This window comes from Notothenia coriiceps, unplaced genomic scaffold (assembly GCF_000735185.1).
Source record: "Notothenia coriiceps isolate Sejong01 unplaced genomic scaffold, NC01 NC01_scaffold00003522, whole genome shotgun sequence".
Classification (NCBI taxonomy): Eukaryota; Metazoa; Chordata; class Actinopteri; order Perciformes; family Nototheniidae; genus Notothenia; species Notothenia coriiceps.
Genome location: NW_011336223.1, coordinates 347,939 through 356,892, shown reverse-complemented (window position 1 = coordinate 356,892; position 8,954 = coordinate 347,939). Strand labels below are relative to the sequence as shown.

The 8,954-nt window shown below is 42.0% G+C and overlaps 1 protein-coding gene across 1 annotated transcript in view; it reads left to right on the top strand.

Moving 5' to 3' along the window:
• Nucleotides 1-917: 917 nt before the first annotated feature.
• The window catches only part of LOC104941588 (amine oxidase [flavin-containing] B-like), a 42,143-nt gene continuing 34,106 nt past the window's right edge, over nt 918-8,954 (top strand). The window contains exon 1 of the mRNA XM_010766715.1: nt 918-947. The gene's annotated coding sequence lies outside the window, so the exon portion shown is untranslated. The remainder of the gene's footprint in view (nt 948-8,954) is intronic.

The following is an 8,954-nucleotide window of genomic DNA, read 5'->3' as shown; positions in this document are numbered from 1 at the left end:
GTAGAAGATGAATTACACAGTAGCTGAGATTTGTGCTGTAAGTATTTTGGCATGTCAGGAATTAATCATAAGAAGCTCAAGTTTTTGAAAGGTCCAAAGTCCACTTTGTCATGTCTTTTAACATAAACATGTGTCCCCTCTGTGGGGTAAAGAGATTCTGAAGTTTCAGTGAAAAAAGATTCTCTCTCTTTGTCCTGAGTCCATTTATATAAAAACCTGTCTGAAAATGAGCTGATCAGATTTTGGCCACTTTATAATGTCAATAACAGTTTTGGCTTGGGCAACATTAGCCAATTACCAACCAAGGTTAACCCCCCCCCCCCCAGTTATCACCTGAATCTCCTCCTAGAACACCCATTGTGTTGTTTTTTGGAATAGTAACAGACAGAGAATCAGCACGATTAGGAAAACCAGGCTGGAAACAGAGGGATGATGGCGATGCTACAATGATCTGTTTAGTGTTTGGAGCCAAAACACTTCAGAGACATGTTTCTGTATGATATCTGATGACCTATAATATGCTTGATGAAAAACAGCATAAATAGGCGGACCTTTATAAAAAGTAGCAACGATTGCTGATTTTGTTTGCCTAAAGGAGTGGAACCAGATTTTAGCCAATGCAATTTAAGGACAGTGATGGACAAGGTGTAAGATTCTTATACTATGCGTGGGGTGCATGCTTACTCGAAAGTGTACTAATTAAGTTAAATACAAATCTGGTCATACCATATACAATAAATGTGTCCGTGAAGAATCAGTGCCACTCAATCACACTTACAGCTCGCACCACAGCAGAGGGGATGGATGTACTAACACATACATGCACCTTGCTTATTAAACAAAGTTGTATGTGTGTGCTCAAACAGGATGCAGCGAGTGGCCCGGGTTTAGTACACATCAACACTTTCCTGTGCATGACCGTGATCCGTCACCTGCCCCTCACTTGGCGCAGGTCACTTGCGTCTCCGCACCTCGTGTCGCACTCGCTAAATGAAATTCTCACTTGGATGCAGGAAGGCAAATAGCCTCGCTCTCGCACTAGGGTCAGTCAAACGTGGCAAACTGTGCAGCTGCATGCAGATTTTATTCTTTATTTTTCTTTGATTGCTAAATCTTTTCGGCTCTGGTCGGCAGTTTCAATTCGTTGAATTAAATCCATCCATGAGGTCGGGCTATGGCTGCGGAATGCCTGGATGGATTTTTTAACCAGAGCGACAAACTTTAACTTCGGGGCTAGTGATGATTATTATCCTATGGTTGCGGTGAAAGTGTAAAACGACGCGTCATTAATGTCGGCAGCAGAGAGGTTGGTGGGGGGGGGGGGGGGAGATTGGACCCCTGTGGTAGAGTGTAACTGTTAGGAAGAACCGGAAAGTGTAATTGAACAAACTAATGTAGCATTTCAAAACATGCCATGTTGGAACTTGGGTGTCATTAGGAAAAAAAAAAATGTGTTCACTCATGATGCCATGTGCATACGACATCATGCGTATCAGTGAGTTGGAGAAAACTTTTCCCACCCACCGAGAAAAGACAACTTTTTTCCAGGTCAGAAAACAAATCCTACCTTTCCGACTTGCTATCATCTGGAGGGCAAAACACTGGTGACTTGGAGTTGAGTTCATGTTTTCTGTTTGGCTGTTGCTTGTCACACTGGAGTCTTGCTTTTGCCAGGTTTGGAAGGGGACGAAGCGGGATCTTCGTGGGGTTTACACTGGGCCTGTGCCTGTTTGTACTGAGCTGGCAACAGATCTGTCACTGAAAGCCTCATACACAGAGGCATGGACCATAGCCAGGATCCTTAATGAGACAGGCTTGGGAGCAGTGCTGAATAATGTAGCATGGGTTGCTCGGGCTCAGATGCCACTCTTTGGCCTTAAATCAGTGCAGGGAGATTGACAGGGACTTTTTTATAAAGCCAAAGTCGGGCCAGTGATTGAGACGTCACCTTTCCCAAAAGGATCCGTGGTGAATAAAAGAGAGGATTTCTGCTTGAAGTCATCGGTGTAAACCGGAGTACTTTCCATTTAGTACGGGAGCCAATGAGAGGCAGATTCAATTCTCAAGTCTCTTACTTTTGAGTCAATGATTGGGTAGATGGATGAATGAACAAAGAAATACTGTCTGGGCTCCAATAGGTGCTTGGCATCAAAAGAACATCCACCATTGCACATTGGAGGTATCAATGGATATGAGCTGTGTGTTCCCCAATATATCACGTTCGTCCTGTTCTTGGCTCCTGGATTTATCTCCCCTTTCATCCATCCATCTTTTATAATGAGCTCCGTCAGTTTGCTTTTTCCCCTTTTTTGTAACCAATTCTCTCACTCACCTCAATGATTTATGAACTGTTTGGTTTCACTGCAGAGATTGTTATGCATGAAACAGATTAGCTTGGAAATATGAATTTTGGCCATGTTTTGAATGTTGAAGATGTGCTTGAAGTATGGGCATATTTTAGTCGGTTCCCATGTAGATTATTTCCGGGACTGCACAGTAAGACGAAAATAATTAAGCTTTTGGCAGCGTGCAGTTGGAATAAAATACAATTAGGCGTTCAGTCTAATATTCAGCAGTAGTTACAGAGACAGCCCTGCAGTTACTAAATTAACATTTGGTTTCAAAGTGTTTTTTTTCACTCTCTCCTTATCCTGACAAGTTCCTGACAGAGCATGCCAACTGTCTGGCTGCGAGTGCACATACTGTATGCGTGGGATATCTAAGGATATTTATGGCGGATGAAGCAAAGTTCTTGATGTTGCTCACAAACCTGACTAAAAGAGGGCATTTCATCTGATTGCGAGTGAACTCGACAGGCAGCCAAACAACACTTTATCAGATGTCGCTATGTGTCTTCCCGTGGAGGAGGAGCTGCGTAATGACAGTGGGCTCGTGCAGTGATGAGGAAACCATTATATCTGCCACTCACCGTTTAGTCCAGAGGCTTGTTTACACTGGAGAAAAACAGGTTAGGCGAGTGACGCTGTGAGCCAGCATTCTAGGCCAGTATCTGCTGTGCTGTGAATGAAACTAATGAATGAATGAATGAATCCCATTTAGGGATTAAATGTGAAGTGGGAGCTAGAGTGATTGTGAAGATAACCGACGCAATGGGATTGTTATCTTGCTGCAGTTCAACTCTTTAGAAAGGAATAAGCTTACCGTGTGTTTTCCGCATGTCTTCTGATTAGAAATATAGGCTAGGATGGAACAGACTACTTTTATAAAGCGCTTTACCAGTCTTTGCAAACCCTCAAAGCAGTTTTTATATATACAAACAGAGGCGGAGGCTGTCATACCAAACATTCACACACTGATGATCCATCGGGAGACATGTGGGGTTAAATATCTTGCCCATAAACACATCAGGGTCTGGGGATCTAACCACTCTCTCCTAAAGGTCCCCTATTATACTGTTTTTCACCTTTATATTATAGGTCTCAGATATATATAAAACATGTCTCTGAAATGGTTGGCTTGAAATACCAAACAGATGCATCGTAGCATCCCATAAACCCCTCTTTTTCAGCCCTGTTTCAAAAGTGCTGATTCTCTGTCTGTTACTTTGAGGCCCGGACACACCGGGCCGATTTCGGCCGTCGATAGATGTCTGGCCGTCGATGAGCGTCCTGTCGCCCTACTCAGATTGGTTTGTCCAGCACCGTCGTGTCTTTCCGGCCGTGCCGACACCTTCCACTGAATCGGGAGGCTGTCGGCAAAAGGCTGTCGGCAAAATAAATCACTCTGATTGGCTGTTCAGCTTAGCGAATCAGTGCATGAGAAGCGAAACGGAAGTGAAGAAGGCACTGACAGACGGCTATTATTTTTAATTTTTAATTTTCCAGGACCGCACTAAACATGTTTTCGACAAGTGGTTATGTGAAACAGTCTGTGAAACAGTCTTCGATGGACGAGAGTGAAAATGGAATGAACGCTATTTGTTGTTTGTATATTTCACATATTCTGTCTTCCGGTTGCCTCTTTTGAATTAAAGGTCCCATGTCATGCTTTTCCGGTTATTACCCGTCCCCTTGTGTGTTGTGAAGGTTTTTATGCATGTAAACGGTCTGCAGAGTCACAAACCTCAAAGGTACACCCTGTATCGTGATATCAATTATTGACCCAAATAATCGAGATTATGATTTTTGCCATAATCGAGCAGCCCTAACGCAGCATTCACATCTGTTTGTCATTACTGGTGTCATTTCCTGGTTGCTAACAAATGCCATTGTAACACATAATCACTGATGTTCCGCTGTAACGGTGGTGCCTGGGTACAGGGACGTGCCCAAATGGACCCAATATCCCACGCAGCAAGCAGGAAATTAACCCAGCTCACACTGTCCGCAGCAGTTAGCCGCGCAACGCCCCGCCAACATGGCACCCAGACCCCACGCAGCATTCTCATTTGTTTGTCCTTACTGGGGTCATTTTCTGGTTGCTAACTAATGCCATTGTAACACATAATCACTGATGTTCCGCTGTAACGGTGGTGGACTCATCAGAACAGAGTGGGAGAGCTGACCAATCAGAGCACAGTGGGATCACAGGGAGGGGGGGGCAGGAGCTCCAACAAGGCGTGTAGGACAGAGAGTTAATACACATACTATACAGAGATGCTGTATGAGAAACCAATGTGAGTTTGGAACATGGCAGAATATAAATCTATTCTAGTAGACCTCAACAATGGAATTATGATCAGTAGAAATGGCCATGACAGTTATTGCCACTCACGGATGCGCAGTGCGCACGTACATGCTACTTGGCCGTCGGCTAAAGTCTTTGCGGCGTGTTCCAGTGCGACTTTTTGTCCAAGACGCCAGAGACGTGAGGCGACGCAACAATCGGGTCCGTCGGGACGTGTTCTTTGGTGTGTCAGGGCCTTTAGATGAAAATAAGGAGCCACTCCCCACGCCCCTCTGAGAGAAATTTGATTGAAAAGAACACAATGGTGCTCTAGGAGGAGATTCAGGTGATAAGGGGGGGGGGGGGGGGGTGCTTACACAAGCCAAAAAGACAGATTTTGTTATATAAATGGATCAGGACAAAAAAAGAGCGAATCTTTTTTCCTGAAACTTTCAGAATCTCTTCACACAGAGGGGACACATGTTGATGTATAAAATATATGAAAATGTGGATTTTGCATAATAGGTGACCTTTAATGGTGGCAGCTGCGGCTCTACCTCCTGAGCCACAGTGTCACCGTACATTAGTACATTTTGCTTGTTAATACTTTGTTTGTCAGGGAACATTTTTCCAATCTCAAAAGGGCATGCCATGCTCACTAGTCTCTTCAAACGCTCTCAGCATTTCAATAATGCTATTGATATTTGAGGATTTTTCCAAAAAGAAAATATTTGCTTTGTACAACACATCCTTGACACAAAATAATTTTGTCATCGTGTCGTTCTTGAAACAAACAAATTGTGTCAAGGATACTTTTATTCGAAGAGTTGTAACCAGAGCTGGGACTAAAAACAGTTTGTACTGGATCCTAGTTATCGAATTGCTCATGCATCACTGATTATCAAATCTTCTTCTCAATGCAGTTGGACATGCATGTTCCAGTTTGTCTTAAACATGCAGAGGAAAAACCTGTGCTAGCTCTTTTTCCACCCAACTATTTATCAGAAATTGCAACAAAAAATATATAGAATCGTATTGATTGTGTCCAAATAGCAACCATTAAAAAGGGTATCAATTAACAGTGTATACCTCAAACACGATTGATCAGCTCCTAAGGGACCTCGTTTGGTGTGGTTTGATCAGATTTGATTGGCAGCAGTGTTGCTTTTGTAACATATTAAGAAATAAAATGTGTTCAGCGCCTATACGTTTTCAAAAATAAAATGCATTTTGATCTTTGTGCTCTACCAGTGACAGTACGTTTAGTTGGCCATGTATTCATAGGAGAGGAAAGCCATCCAATATTAAACTAGAGTTCAATGAATTCCTGAACTAATAAGAGAACTTTTAGCCAAAAGGGTCATACTCCTCGAGTCTATTTTGGTCCAGAACCAAGAGCAAGAATGATTAGATTACGTCAGAGCTGCAGAGTGAGTGTGTGTGTGTGTGTGTGTGTGTGTGTGTGTGTGTGTGTGTGTGTGTGTGTGTGTGTGTGTGTATCTGCTGCACCTACCTAGCAATAGTATTCAATTTCAATAAGTGTCAAGGGTCTACGCACATAATTCAATATAAGATCGGTGATGTAACATGTCCATAGATACAGGAATCCATCGTTACCGTGGATTAAGTGGATGGTGAATATTGCTGCCGCTTCCTGATGGCTTTACAGATGAAGTCTATTTCCTTTTATTATTCATCCCTTTGGTATTCATCTGTGGTTACAGCTTTTGTATCCTTGCTAAGAGTTATGCCATACTGTAAGTGGTTCTCATATCATTGTTTGGATCAAAACGTTGACACTTTGAAGTCTAACGTGAAGGCTTTTCACTTTTCACATGACCATTATCCCCGGCGAACTCCTACTGTAGCGGGAGGCTGCGCATGTAATTGCCTCTTTGTCTATGCTTTCACAACAAGCTGTTACTTTGTGTGCTTGATTGGCTTTTTTTTTAGGATGAAAGAGAGAAACCAATTTCACAGTCTACACAGGAACAGCCACGAAGCAAACTTCCGCTCTGGCTAGCTTTAGTTATTGTTATACCATTAAAGTCTTGTTTTTTTGCGCTGCTCTTTGTAAATTGCAATCTGGAAGCAGCATCTCTGGATCGTCATCCCTTTGATGTTATGTCTTGATTTGAGTGGCTTTTCATGTTTTTTACTTTCCTCATCCTTCTGACAGTCAAAGACGCTGAAAGTGCCTGTGTGCTACGGTGAAAGTTCTGAGTGAGAACGTATTGGACATTTAGAAAGCCCCTCGCTAAAAGGCCCAGATGTAACTCGCGGGTCGGTGACAAGAAATTGAAAAAGCAATGTCAGCGATGTCCTGTAGGGCATTAACAAGAAGGGGAGTGAGGGAGCATGGAAATGTCACTGGATGCCAAAAGGAGAAAGTGAGATTGAGACGGACAGAAAGATGGTGAAACAACTCGAGGAAACCACTATAGGGACGGGGATGTGTCGAGGGTCAGGAACCAGTAGTTGTACAGATTGCTCTGGAGGCATTAGATGTGCTTGAACTTGCAGCCACTTTCCAAAGATGACACAGCGATGCTCAACGCTGCCTGATGAAATGTCAAATAAGAGTACTTCAATTCAGGCTGGTGCAGATGAGGCGTGTGTCACATGTTTAAACCAATGTCCTTTACTTTTATTACATTTCATCCACTATAGTCAAATTATACTTATTGCTCAAATGATTTAGGTTACTGATGATATCCAAGAGATAAATCACATCATTATAAATAAAATGGCTGATTAAATACCTAGAGGTAGTAATTCAAGCAAAATGTTTCTAACTCTGCATAATAAAAATGTCCAAGTGAAGTAAGATGCATCACATAACAATAATACCGTCCATTTAGTTCTTGCAGCATTAGTCTTCATATCCAAAGACCATCGATCTGGGAGTGATAGCAGGTTCTGATCGTGTGTGTTAAAATGTGTTTCTGCGGAGAAGTGGTGGATTGAGCTGATTACCAACATCAACACCTCCATGTTTAATTATATTAAGCATTTTAGCATGCTTAATCTGAAGATGATAGGAATGATTTGCAGGTAATAAAAAAAAGTGCAATGTATTTCATATATTTCACAAATAGACATTTTTAGACGATTTGCCCTGGAGGTTTAGTCAGGGGGCGACTAAAGTAATTTCAATTTATCCTGAAGGAGACATGGTTGGCATATCAAATGTCCTGTAAATCTCTCCCACAGTTGGTTCAGATATTTTAACAACACTATTTTCGGCATTATAATAATAATAATAATACATTTCATTTATAAATTATAGTCACACTAGTATAAATTCAAATAGATTAATAAAGTTAGCAGGATTGTCAACTCGGCACCATGGACCCTAACCCTGGCTATAACCCAGCAAAACATATCCGTCAAACTTTTTTCACTCAAAGACAAACACGAAGAGTCAGGGGAGCAGCAGGAATTCATATTTCAGTCTGGATCAAAGCGTTTGATCATCTTCTGAATCACTAGTTCACTACCATGGCTTACATTTAATATGCTTCTCCTCAACCTTTTCCAAGTTAGATTTTTGGAGAATTCTTTCATTTTGTCTGTGGCCAGCATCAAACAAAGTGTGTATCAATTTTTATGTTTTGTGTGCTCGGTTCGAATGAATGCCGACATAACAACAAACTCTGGACTGATGTTGATGATTTTGTCATTTTTTAAAGTGCTTCTTCCACTTCTATTGAGAGAATAAATCCTCAGTATTTATCCTGTGGCTGCTTCGAGAGCAAAGTCAAACTCTGTAGAAACTGCTAGATGCCAGAAAGAACGCATGACAATAGTCCGCCTTGTCACTGATGTCTGTTACCAGGCACTGATGTGTCACTTTTTTATCATAAAGCCGCCTTTGGAGCTCAGGGTATCAGACTGATATGCTTGATCGTATTTATACAAACTGCCATTATGTTGAACCTGTTTATTCTTGTCATCTCCTTTTAACTGTGGTGCTGAGTTCCACAAAAGTGTCACAGCAGATGTGTGCACGTTAGAGTGGAGGACAGTGTATTGCACTCTAGCTTTCAGATGAGTAAGATGCTAGAAAACGTCTAATTTAGCCATCAACACATTTAGCAAATAATGAGGTGGAAGGCATTTCCTGCTTTCAGTTTTGGTGTCAAAACAAGTCGCTTTATGGTTATGACACCACTCGACAGGTCTTAAGTCATGTGTACACTGCTGTCATTCAGACGTCTAAGCGACCGTGTCAAATTAGTTTGGAGCCACTTATCATGTCAGTGATTTTCAATGTTATGGCTCTGGGCTCATCAATTTTGTTTAGCATTAAGACTGCCAAGGCACAC